Below are 13,594 nucleotides of genomic sequence, written 5' to 3'. Positions count from 1 at the left end.
ACAGATAAAACAGATAACTCCAGGGGTATTGACCCCCCCCCCACTAATACACAGAAATCCCCCAAGTGCAGGTATGACACAGTCCTCCCACTCCACACTGTCATTGCTCTAATCTTAACTTCCTGTGTGTCTCCTAGCAAGGTGAGCTCACAAGGGCACGCCGCTGAAGTCATCGTTGTTGACACGAATGGCGAGAGGGCCACAGTCTGAGCAACACAGCGGCCAGGCCAGCCAGGCGTACCCATGAGCCTCCGGGGCAGAGCCACCATTTCTCCCGCATTGCTCTCATGTCATCCTACTGCAGGTTTCCCCAGGACATTACCTTGGTGTGCACAATCAGCTTTCATTTGATCCTTTAACAATTACAAACAGGCCACATGCTAGTTCTCAACATATTCTTTGGTTTTGGATCTGAGCAAACAGACCAACAGAATTACAAGGCACTAACCTCACATTTTATGTGTGGACAAATTATTTCAGATATTTGTTTGGCCCTATTTCCCAAAAATGTACTTACTATATATTGGTCAAAATGCAGATGAAAGCTGACTTTGACCTGGCATTCGAAGGAGCTAGAATGGATCATTAGCTTTTTAAAGACTTCCATGGGCTGACAGATTTAACATTAGAAGTGCTAGACCTCTGAAGGATTTACGCTCCGGTGTGGAGTCAGTTGGTTAATCCAGATCTTTATCATGATTGTCATCTAGCGCCTTGACTTAACAGTGACAAATTTTTGTGAAAAGTATTACATATCTCACATCGGACATTAACGAGTGGCCTCTGAAGATATCTACCCAAAGGGTTACATGATCGTAAAAGTTACTGATAGATTAGTCAACACCTCAAATGATCAATGAACACTATGCTTGGTTGTTACCCATAACATTTACAATTACATTTACAAACTGTTGACAACAGTACGGTCCTTATGCCTTCAGGCGGATACATTGTATCTGTCTGTATCATGCCCCCATTGGCTCAGTGCGGAGAGGAAGGGAACAAGTGCCCTCAACCCCCCACTGAACCTGATTGGGCAGTATGGTGCCTAGACGGAGGACTACAACACGGGACACTATATCAAACTGAACTCCATAATTCATGCTTCTCAGTTGACAACACTTGTTTACAATCTAGTTTATGTTCGTTAAACAGAAACATGCTTAGACCGCTGCTTTCCAGAATTCTGTCAAACTCTATAATATAATTGTTATCCATGTGTTCGGTGTCAACTTTTCCCACTGAGAGCATAACCTCTAGTCATAAATACCAGTGCCTTGACATTTCACCAATGTGGGTGGGCCTCCCAAGTGTGACCCACATGGATCTCAAATCAATGAATCAGTTGTAGCCTGTATGAATCATAATGTTGACTTGTGGTGCACCACACTTGAAGTTGGTTTCGAAGCTCCTGCAAAACTCTTGAATGGAGCAAATAAAAACTCTGCAGTCATTACACCTGTCACTATCAATACGAAGCATGACGAATTAGAATCTTTGTTCAACATTAAATTGATAATAATCCCAGGGTTATGTCAATTGACGTAAGTCTTACAAATGTTGTTATAATCTGTCGTTACGTTACGACAGGTGTCGCATCTTCGTATGACTGTGTTATAAACCATACATTGGTGCGTGTTTCATGGCAGCTGTGAGAATGTGATGAAGTCTCGGTTTGTGTTTGGGTGTGTTGATTCTGCTGAGGCGGTGCGGTGCAGGTGTGAAAGCCGAAGCGGGAAGCTCCTCGTAATCGCTCTGCAAATGGTTCTGATTAGAAGGACTTAGCAGCAACACATGCTTCTCAACCGGCTCCTGGAGAACCACCTTCCATTCTGGGTGCGTCGTGGCAACGGGGCCCTAATTAAAGCAACATATGTTTATTTAAATCTCCATGCGGAGTGTGAAAGGAGGCTTCAGGAGGCACCACCTACCGAGGCTGTGAAAACAGAGGGAGGGCAAATTAAGTGGTGAAGGGAGTAGAAGGATAGGGAGAAAGAGCGAGAGACTGCGAGAAGAAGTGAGAGAGGAGAAGATAGCACTTAGTACTCGGCGGCATTCGCACCCGATATCACATGAACTCTTGGAGAAGTGAAAATGTATTTCACTGCAACCCTATAAACAAACAAGTTGCCACTTCCTTAGTTTATAATTAGATGGTAATCAATGCTGGGTTAGTTTCTCCCTCAGTAATAGAGCTCCAGCCATGGACGGGCAATGCCGGCCCTGCAGTTGCAAACAGACAACTGAAGATAGGACAGAAGATCCATATAATTCTTTGACATTAAATAAGAGACACTTTCCATGCATTCTTGGCACAGTATTTGGCATGACTTAACATGTATTTTACAAACATACTTTATGGATTGGCCTTGAAAAAATCATTTTTGGAAAGTCCTGATTCAAGAATTCACACATGGCTAGCCTAGAAAATAACTTCAATTAAAGAAAGCTGGAGGCCATGTTTGTTTCACCAGTGATTTCACAGAGAAAAGTGGCCATTGACATGGCCTCTAAAAGCATTGTTATGGAGCATCCCTTTGACATTTGCCATCAGAGAGAGCTTGCGTAAGATGAGGGCAGTGTTGTGATGGCTAGTGGGAGAGTGCTCATTCTCTGGTCAGCCCGTGAACCCTGTCTCACCTCCATAAACACCCAGAGTGTTTTTAAGCCACAGACATCTGCCTGCACCTTCTCAAGCACACAGAGCTGCCCTCACACACCCAGACTCCAGACATGACCTTTCAGCCTGGAAATGCTAACATTGGAGCAAACTGTTCAGAGATCAGTCACAAAGACCTCTGTGCTCGCCGTGGACACTCAGCAGACCCAGCTGTAGGACCAGTCAACCTAAATCAGTTGACCTAAGATTAAACACACAGTCTGTGATTAGATGGTTCAATCCCATTTATAGGTGCTAAAGCATAAAGGCAAGATTAGCACCTCACCATTTAAACACCTGCAGGATCAGAAACTTTACGCTGTAAGATGAGCAAGCCTAGTTTCCAAATGCCAAGGAATTGTATCCCACCTTGAGGGGGTTGAGTGTTTATCACCGGGAAGTGCTTTTATACAGAACGGTGCATGATGCATCCCAGGCCCTAAACTCCATCCATGAAAGGTCCTGCTCCTCAGACAGCACAGTGCCTGTGGTTTGATGGGACGGGGCAGCTGTGCACTCCATCGCATTCCTCTGGCTTGCTCCGGGGGCACAGAGCGACCCCCATTCCAAAACACTGCCAGTAAGTCTCAGTCTTCCCTTACAGGGACCATGCGTCTCACTTCCCCTGCACCCCCCAAATGCACAGAAGGATGCCCCGCCCCCAGTACATCCACAGTTCACCCACTGACTGCATTAAGAAATCATCGCCCCTGTCGTCCACGCTGACCCCTAAGTACAGGCCTGGGGTCAGCCGATCTAAGGTAAACCAGAGAACACTGAATCTGGAATGATAGCAAATCAAGTATGGATACTTATTAGTTTGCCCCCAAAATACATAATATACGATTGAAATCATGAATGTGTAAGAACCGACGCTGGAGATGAGAAGCAGGTACAGAGAGTGAACATTTAATTTACACAGACATGGAAAAGGACAGGAACAGCTTCAGAACCGGGTACTACAAAGACTTATGACAATTAACGCTGGAATGGGGAACAGAGCTGGGGAACAGACAGATATAGGGGAGGTAATGACACAGGTGTTTGAGTCCAGGTGAGTGCAATGAATCGCTGATGCCTGTGACGAGGGGAGCAGGAGTGCGTAATGATGGTGGCAGGAGTGCGTAGTGCTGGGCAGCCTGGAGCCTTCGAGTGCCACGGAGGGGGAGCGGGAGCAGGCGTGACAGAATGAAGTGTAGCTGTGGAAGCGTAGCGGTTGGCCACTAGCTCTGGAAAATTTTCTCTCGTCATGTCAAGCCACAGCTTTGTTAATGTGCTGAGACCCAGTTTATATACACTTTTGTGCAGAAGTCAAAACAAAGCTAGATGAAGATCTGGTTGGTCTAAATCTGACAGGGCAAGAAGCAGAGAGATGGTAGAAAAGAGACGCTGTCACGAACATCGTCTTGAAAATGACCGGACCAAGGTGCAGCGTGGTGAGGGTAAATTTTTCTTTATTTTTTTTATGTTGCCAACAAAACAATAAACAACAAAAACGAACGTGAAGCTCCGTAAGGCTATACATGCATTAAACGTAGACAACAACCCACAAATGAAAAAAAGCTGCCTAAGTATGATTCCCAATCAGAGACAACGATAGACAGCTGTCCCTGATTGAGAATCATACCCGGCCAAAAACAAAGAACCAGAAAGCATAGACTTTCCCACCCGAGTCACCCCCTGACCAAACAAACAGAGAATAAAAGGATCTCCACGATCAGGGCATGACAGACGCGTTGTTAAATGAAGACATGAGAGTGTCGAAAGGAGTGATGTAGAAGAAGAAGGGCCGTACTATCATTGATGGAGGAGACACACTGAAAAGAGGATAATCGTATATCAAATGCTGGGATCCTGAGAGTTTATTGATTTCATGTTGTTCATTGAGTCATTCACTGGTAGAGGTTTAAATGTGTCTGATATGTATCCAGAACACAGTACTGGCCCCTACCCTATGACCTGCACAATGGCTTTTAGCACATCCACTGTATCTGGAGGAGGAAGAGCTGAATGAACCACACAACTCCTGTGCCCCCTTACGCTAAGTCCAGGCAGTGTATCTCTCCCTCCAGTGTTGGGTTGGCTCTGCACTCTCCGCTCCCTTCCATTCACCCAGGGCAACAAGAGTCTGCAAAGAAAAGCAGGGCACATTAGTCACTTAGCTTGATTCGGCATATTTCAGTAAGTTCACAGCGAGTTCAAGACATCTTTAATGAAAGAGTAAACAACAAGGTTAACAGCTTTTGAAGCCCCGAAACAAGCAGAGTCAACGAGATGAGCCACTAATTCATAGCATCCTCATCACTGGAGTCACTTTCATAGTGGTGCGGACGAAGCTGACTTAATGAAATGACATTCATACAAACAGAGTAATACAGTAAGTTTACATGATGCAGGCAGAGGCTAGTACCAAGCGGAACATCTGACTTTATTTTCACTGCTATCGGATGTACACTTTAGCTGCCATTTTGAATAGATCTAATGCCTAATTATCATGTCATAAATCCCAGTGGACAAGGTGTTAGATGCTGTCAGTTCAGATGAAAACTGTGGAGGGTTCCATTTCCCCCCTCCCCTTCCAGACAAAGGCGCTGTCTGTCTGTTCACTCAATAATTCATCCTTTCTCCTCCAGCCCCCATGTTCAACACTTTCAGACACTCCACATGCTTATTTCCTTCCAGTCTCAACATTTGATTTGTCCCCTCATATTTCCCCATATTGACACTCACAAACTGATTGATGATACATTTATTGTGGATTGATGTAGATTTTGATGCATAGCATAATGCCATGATGGTCAATGCTTGACTCAGTGGATGTAACGGCAATAAGGCAGGAGACATATTTCGCATGAGGGGCTCATTTGCGCAAAGAACATACAGTTGAAGTCGGAAGTTTACATACACCTTAGTCAAATTGTCACGATCGTTATAATGAATATCTGACCAAGGTGCAGCGTATGTTGAGTTCCACATCATTTATTAAAGAAAGTGATTAGGTTTGAAATTTAGCAAAGACAAAAACAAATAAACAATAAACTAATAACGAACCGTGACTACAGAGAATGCTATGTGCACTAACTCAAAACAATATCCCATAACAGACAGGTGGAAAAAATGCTACTTAAGTATGATCCCCAATTAGAGACAACGATAGCCAGCTGCCTCTAATTGGGAATCATACCAAAACACCAACATAGAAAAACCAAACTTGAACCCTACATAGAAAATATAAACTAGATTAAACCCCTAGTCACGCCTTGACCTACTCTACCATAGAAAATAAAGGCTTTCTATGGTCAGGACGTGACAAAAATACATTTAAACTCAGTGTTTCACAATTCCTGACATTTAATCCTAGTAAAAATTCCCTGTCTTAGGTCAGTTAGGATCACCACTTTATTTTAAGAATGTGAAATGTCAGAATAATAGTAGAGAGAATGATTTATTTGAGCTTTTATTTATTTCATCACATTCCCAGTGGGTCAGAAGTTTACATACACTCAATTAGTATTTGGTAGCATTGCCTTTAAATGGTTTAACTTGGGTCAAACGTTTCGGGTAGCCTTTCACAAGCTTCCCACAATAAGTTGGGTGAATTTTGGCCCATTCATCCTGACAGAGCTGGTGTAATTGAGTCTGGTTTGTAGGTCTCCTTTCAAGCACACGCTTTTTCAATTCTGCCCACAAATGTTCTATAGGATTGAGGTCAGGGCTTTGTGATGGCCACTCCAATACCTTGACTTTGTTGTCCTTAGGCCATTTTGCCACAACTTTGGAAGTATGCTTGGGGTCTTTGTCCATTTGGAAGACCCTTACCTCATGATGCCATCTATTTTGTGAAGTGCACCAGTCCCTCCTGCAGCAAAGCACCCACAACATGATGCTGCCACCCCCGTGCTTGATGGTTGGGATGGTGTTCTTCGGCTTGCAAGCCTCACTTTTTTCCTCCAAACATAACGATGGTCATTATGGCCAAACAGTTCTATTTTTGTTTCATCAGACCAGAGGACATTTCTCCAAAAAGTACGATCTTTGTCCATGTGCAGTTGCAAACCGTAGTCTGGCTTTTTATGGCGGTTTTGAAGCAGTGGCTTCTTCCTTGCTGAGCGGCCTGTCAGGTTATGTCGATACCGGACTTGTTTTACTGTGGACATAGATACTTAAACCTGTTTCACCCATCATCTTCACAAGGTACTTTGCTGTTGTTCTGGGATTGATTTGCACTTTTCGCACCAATGTACGTTCATCTCTAGGAGACAGAACGCGTCTCCTTCCTGAGCGGTATGACGGCTGTGTGGTTCCATGTTGTTTATACTTACTTATACTTATACTTATTGTTTGTACGTACAGATGAACATGGTACCTTCTGGCGTTTGGAAATTGCTCCCAAGGATGAACCAGAATTGTGGAGGTCTACAATTCTTTTTCAGAGGTCTTGGCTGATTTCTTTTGATTTTCCAATGAGGTCAAGGAAAGAGGCATTGAGTTTGAAGGTAGGCATTGAAATACATCCACAGGTAAACCTCCAAATGACTCAAATGATGTCAATTAGCCTATCAGAAGCTTATAAAGCCATGACATAATTTTCTGGAATTTTCCAAGCTGTTAAAGGCGCAGTCAACTTAGTGTATGTAAACTTCTGATCCACTGGAATTGTGATACAGTGAATTATAAGTGAAATAATCTGTCTGTAAACAATTGTTGGAAAAATTACTTGTGTCATGCACAAAGTATATGTCCTAACCGACTTGCCAAAACTATAGTTTGTTAACAAGAAATTTGTGGAGTGGTTGAAAAATGAGTTTTAATGACTCCAACCGAAGTGTATGTAAAATTCTGACTTCAACTGTCGTTGAGCCTAAGGGAACAAGGAAATGTATGCAGTCTACCAAAGTAATTTTAATGAAATCTCAGAGCATAACATGTGACATGATTTGGCATAAAATACTAATCTGAGGCTAAAATGGTTCAAATGTTTCAAAATATTTTTTTTTGTTCTCATCTGAGCTAAACGACTACCACCCCGTAGCACTCACTTCCGTCATCATGAAGTGCTTTGAGAGACTAGTCAAGGACCATATCACCTCCACCCTACCTGACTCCCTAGACCCACTCCAATTTGCTTACCGCTCAAATAGGTCCACAGACGATGCAATCTCAACCACACTGCACACTGCCCTAACCCATCTGGACAAGAGGAATACCTATGTGAGAATGCTGTTCATCGACTACAGCTCGGCATTCAACACCATAGTACCCTCCAAGCTCGTCATCAAGCTCGAGACCCTGGGTCTCGACCCCGCCCTGTGCAACTGGGTACTGGACTTCCTGACGGGCCGCCCCAGGTGGTGAGGGTAGGTAACAACATCTCCTCCCGCTGATCCTCAACACTGGGGCCCCACAAGGGTGCGTTCTGAGCCCTCTCCTGTACTCCCTGTTCACCCACGACTGCGTGGCCACACACACGCTCCAACTCAATCATCAAGTTTGCGGACGACACAACAGTGGTAGGCTTGATTACCAACAACGACGAGATGGCCTACAGGGAGGAGGTGAGGGCCCTCGGAGTGTGGTGTCAGGAAAATAACCTCACACTCAACGTCAACAAAACTAAGGAGATGATTGTGGACTTCAGGAAACAGCAGAGGGAACACCCCCCTATCCACATCGATGGAACAGTAGTGGAGAGAGTAGCAAGTTTTAAGTTCCTCGGCATACACATCACAGACAAACTGAATTGGTCCACTCACACAGACAGCATCGTGAAGAAGGCGCAGCAGCGCCTCTTCAACCTCAGGAGGCTGAAGAAATTCGGCTTGTCACCAAAAGCACTCACAAACTTCTACAGATGCACAATCGAGAGCATCCTGGCGGGCTGTATCACCGCCTGGTACGGCAACTGCTCCGCCCTCAACCGTAAGGCTCTCCAGAGGGTAGTGAGGTCTGCACAACGCATCATCGGGGGCAAACTACCTGCCCTCCAGGACACCTACACCACCCGATGTTACAGGAAGGCCATAAAGATCATCAAGGACATCTACCACCCGAGCCACTGCCTGTTCACCCCGCTATCATCCAGAAGGCGAGGTCAGTACAGGTGCATCAAAGCTGGGACCGAGAGACTGAAAAACAGCTTCTATCTCAAGGCCATCAGACTGTTAAACAGCCACCACTAACATTGAGTGGCTGCTGCCTACACACTGACACTGACTCAACTCCAGCCACTTTAATAATGGGAATTGATGGGAAATGTTGTAAATATATCACTAGCCACTTTAAACAATGCTACCTTATATAATGTTACTTACCCTACATTATTAATCTCATATGCATACCTATATACTGTACTCTATATCATCGACTGCATCCTTATGTAATACATGTATCACTAGCCACTTTAACTATGCCACTTTGTTTACATACTCATCTCACATGTATATACTGTACTCGATACCATCTACTGTATCTTGCCTATGCTGCTCTGTACCATCACTCATTCATATATCCTTATGTACATATTCTTTATCCCCTTACACTGTGTATAAGACAGTAGATTAGGAATTGTTAGTTAGATTACTTGTTGGTTATTACTGCATTGTCGGAACTAGAAGCACAAGCATTTCGCTACACTCGCATTAACATCTGCTAACCATGTGTATGTGACAAATAACATTTGATTTGATTTGATTTGATCTCAGTGCAGATCTCAGTTAGCTAGCAAAACTTGGATCAAACACGATAATCAACATCAACATCAGCCATTTCAATCTGTATATAAACAACACTGATTCCAGACCGGCCTGCCTCCCCGTCTCCCTTTTCTCCCCCTCTTTTTACCCATCCATTCGTGGTGACAGACATGGCACAGGGTCTTGACCCTGCCACACTCACTCTCCCCTTCGATCCAGTTCAGACGTCCCTGCCACAAACCTGCCAGTGCCTGGTATATTTAGTCCCAGGCCACGAAGGATCACTGTAGGAAAACAGCCTTGGTGAGCCATGCTCTCAGGGACCCAGGAAGGATCACTGTGGGAAAACAATCTGGGAGAGCCATGCTCTGAGGGGCAGGAAGGATCATTGTGGGAAAACAGCTTGGGAGAGCCATGCTCTGAGGGGCAGGAAGGATCATTGTGGGAAAACAGCCTGGGAGAGCCATGCTCTGAGGGGCCCGGGAAGGGGGACCAGAGACTAGATCCTGTAATGATATTGCATCTTAATACGCTTGTGCTTTGCTATTTTTCTTTCCTCTTGTGGTGCTGGTGGGTAGAGAGGGTGAGAGTCCTGGGTGGGTCACACAGGGCTGACCCTGCTGGCAGCAGACCCAGTGTCCCTGGCTGGCAGACTTGGGAGTCATGGGGGACTGAGGGCATGAGAGGAGAGGATCTCAAGATATTCTTAAAAGCCCTATAGGAAATGAAGGTGTGCAGTGTCATTTCCATAAAGGGTTTGGATTGTGTATCCATTCTTTAAAACAAAAACAACGAAACAAACCCTAACAAAAATTTTCAACATGTTCTTTAATGTTATACATTAGATTTATTTATCAAAAAGCGTTTTGGTGTCCAATAATGGTTAAACCATCGTTCTCTGTGGTCTAATGTGTGCCACTAGAGATTCTGGGTTCGAGTCCAGGCTCTGTCGCAGCCGGCCGCAACCGGGAGACCCATGGGGTGGCGCACAATTGGCCCTCTGTCATCCGGGTTAGGGGAGGGTTTGGGCGGCAGGGATGCCCTTGTCCCGTCGCGCACAGTGCACGCTGACACGGTCGCCAGGTGTATGGTATTTCCTCTGACACCTTGGTGCGGCTGGCTTCCGGGTTAAGTGGGCACTGTGTCAAGAAGCAGTGCGGCTTGGTTTGGTTGTGTTTCAGAGGATGCATGGCTCTTGACCTTTACCTCTCCCGGGTCTGTATGGGAGTTGCAGTGATGAGACAAGACTGTAACTACCAATTGGATACCATGGGAGAAAAAGGGTTAAAAAATAAATAAAATAAAAACATTGTTCTCTGAAAATTGCCCAATGCAGTTATTCCATGCGTTTATTCTGTCATATTTGGCTCATTGAAAACAATCCCATAAATTGTACAATTAGCTACTTTTGAAGGAAATTAGTTCTGAACATACTATAAAAATAAGCTTCCCACTTCTCCATAACCTGCTATTAGCCTGTGCTGGGGGGCATGATTTTACAATCACTGAAATAATGTTATGATTGATTGAATGATTGACAGTTGCAGACAGGCGTAATGAATGACTTGAGCTGGTGCACAAATACAATGATGGACATGTGGCTCTGGCTGTGAAGCCATGGAAAGTGCAGCAGGGTTAGGGCACAAGGGCCCAGGACACAGTGCTGTGTGTGTGTACAGTATGTGCGTGTGTGTCTGCCTCAGGTCTGGCTGGCCCTGCTCATTCCACTTGCTCCTGGGTTGCGGCTGGGGCAGGCGTTGGGGTGTGTGTGTGGTATGTGAGTGGCAGGAGACAGAGGGGGGCTGTGCTTGGAAGTGGTCTAACACAACCAGTGCATAGGGTGAAGGAGGGGATGTTGGGACGATGATCTGGATGTGGTGGTGGCTTTAAGCGGCGTTCCAACTGACAACAGCTTGCCATCCAGAGGTCTTGCCCAGCCCACCTCCCAATCCATCTGTCTTTATCAGTCTGCCGCTTTCTGTATCAATCATTTGCATCATTTATTTTTAGTGGGATGTGGCCCCTCGCCCTTGTCAACCCCCATCGCCACCTGCCCACCCCGCTGCCCTCCTCATGCCCCCCACAGGCCCCTTGCTTAGAGGCCCTCATTAATGAGTGTCAGTCTGGGCTGTGGCAATTTGACTGCAGAATAGACACCTTCTCTGACAAATGCAGGGCTGCAGTCAACACGCATCATGTGCAACAAGAACAAACTGACATCACGCTGCCTCGGACGCTTCCCTTCCAGTCCCAAGAGGCCTCAGTTTGCTGGTGGAAAATCCTTGTTCATTTGTTTTGATAACTCCAATATGAACGAAGAGTTGAGAATCTGTGTTAAGCGGATCTTCCTGTAGATGCAATCTGGGGAAAAGCAATTAACAACAGATCCATCTTGGACAGTATCTCTCGTGCCATAGTGTCTTTAGGAGCATGGTGCTGCTGCTATTTGTCATGGTCGTCGGAATAAATATCAGACCAAGGCGCAGTGGATGTTGAGTTCCACATAATTTAATGATAAAGTGAAACTTAACAAAGACAAAAACAAATAAACAATAAACTAACAACGAACCTTGACTACAGAGGTGCTACGTGCACTAACTCAAAACACAATATCCCACAAACACAGGTGGGAACAAACACTACTTAAATATGATCCCCAATTAGAGACAATGATTACCAGCTGCCTCTAATTGGGAATCATACAAATCACCAACATAGAAACATGACAACTAGAACACCCACATAGAAATAATAAACTATACTAACCCCTCAGTCACGCCCTGACCTACTCCACCATAGAAAATAAGGACTCTCTATGGTCAGGACGTGACACTATTGTACATTACGTACAGTACTGATCCACTCAATGGAGTTGGAGGTCACCAGGTCACCCCCCAATCATATTACTCTGTTTAACTACAACGCAACACTTCTATGAACTGATGGCTGCACATTGTTTAATTGGCAATGCATGAACTTTGCCAACTGTTTATGTTCATCAAGTCACAATAACAACTCTGGAGAGAGAAAGAGAGTGTGTGTGTGTGTGTGTGCACTTCTGTCTACTGTCTACGTGGGTATGTCATGTATCTGTGTCTTTGAGTGCCACCGTACCCCCTCAGCGTTAGATAGGGATACATCTGAGCCAGGGATGTTGTCTTGTGTATCCTTGCTCCCGCGGTTCCCGGGACAGGGTAGTTTTCTAGTAACCAGGGCGGACGTCACAGGGCTATTCTGGCCGCCCGGTGTGACAGCCGGACAGCAACAGTATGCTGAGGGCAGGAATGTAGTCTCGTCCGGAGGCCGAGCCGAGTGCTGATCCTGTCGGAGGAAGTGGAGAGTGGTGCTCTCCCATTTCATGGGCTATGGAAAGGGAGGAGGGGCAGTGGGGGGGAATTGGGCTGACTCCATATCCCCCAGGATAGATGAGGCAGAGAGAGAGACAGGATGAGGGGTGGGCAAAGGTATTTGGGTTTGGTGCCAGTCGAGCCAGGTCTCTGGCATGCCACATTCCCAGAGATCAACACCCCCCCCCCCCCCCCCATATGTAAGACATTCTTACAATCAGGCTTATTTGGACTTTTATTACGTTTATAGTAATACAGCTGTTTTTTACAGGATGAAAATCCATCACCTTGTTGTTGTGAGTGTAAGCGGAGACTCTTTACTAGGATAAAGGCATCTCAGAGCACTTAGGTTTTGGTATGGTGATATCAAAAGTATATTAAAACATAGGATAAGAATAGGCATATACTGATACAACCCCCCCCCCCCCCCCACCCCACCCCACTCCACACACGCACACCCCTGCTACCATGATGGGCATCTAAGGACCAAGGGGCACTGACCCCTAGATACCACCGGATATACCAGACTCTGTCTTACAGCAAATATATTGAGGATTGGATTGACACATTATGAATCATGGACGACCATTGATATCCTGTGACATTTGCCTTGACATTTTCAACTTCAGGGAGCAGTCACTGTCCTTAAAAAAAAGAGAATTAGAATCGAGGGGAATGCTATAATCAAGGGGAATGCTATAATCAAGGGGAATGCTGTAATTATGGGGAATGCTGTAATCAAGGGGAATGCTATAATCAAGGGGAATGCTGTAATCAAGGGGAATGCTATAATCAAGGGGAATGCTGTAATCAAGGGGAATGATATAATCAAGGGAATGCTATAATCAAGGGGAATGCTATAATCAAGGGGAATGATGTAATCAAGGGGAATGCTA

This window comes from Oncorhynchus masou, chromosome 31, assembly GCF_036934945.1.
Source record: "Oncorhynchus masou masou isolate Uvic2021 chromosome 31, UVic_Omas_1.1, whole genome shotgun sequence".
In the NCBI taxonomy this organism is placed as follows: domain Eukaryota; kingdom Metazoa; phylum Chordata; class Actinopteri; order Salmoniformes; family Salmonidae; genus Oncorhynchus; species Oncorhynchus masou.
The sequence above is the reverse complement of the archived record's forward strand: the minus strand, read 5'-3'. Positions refer to the sequence as shown.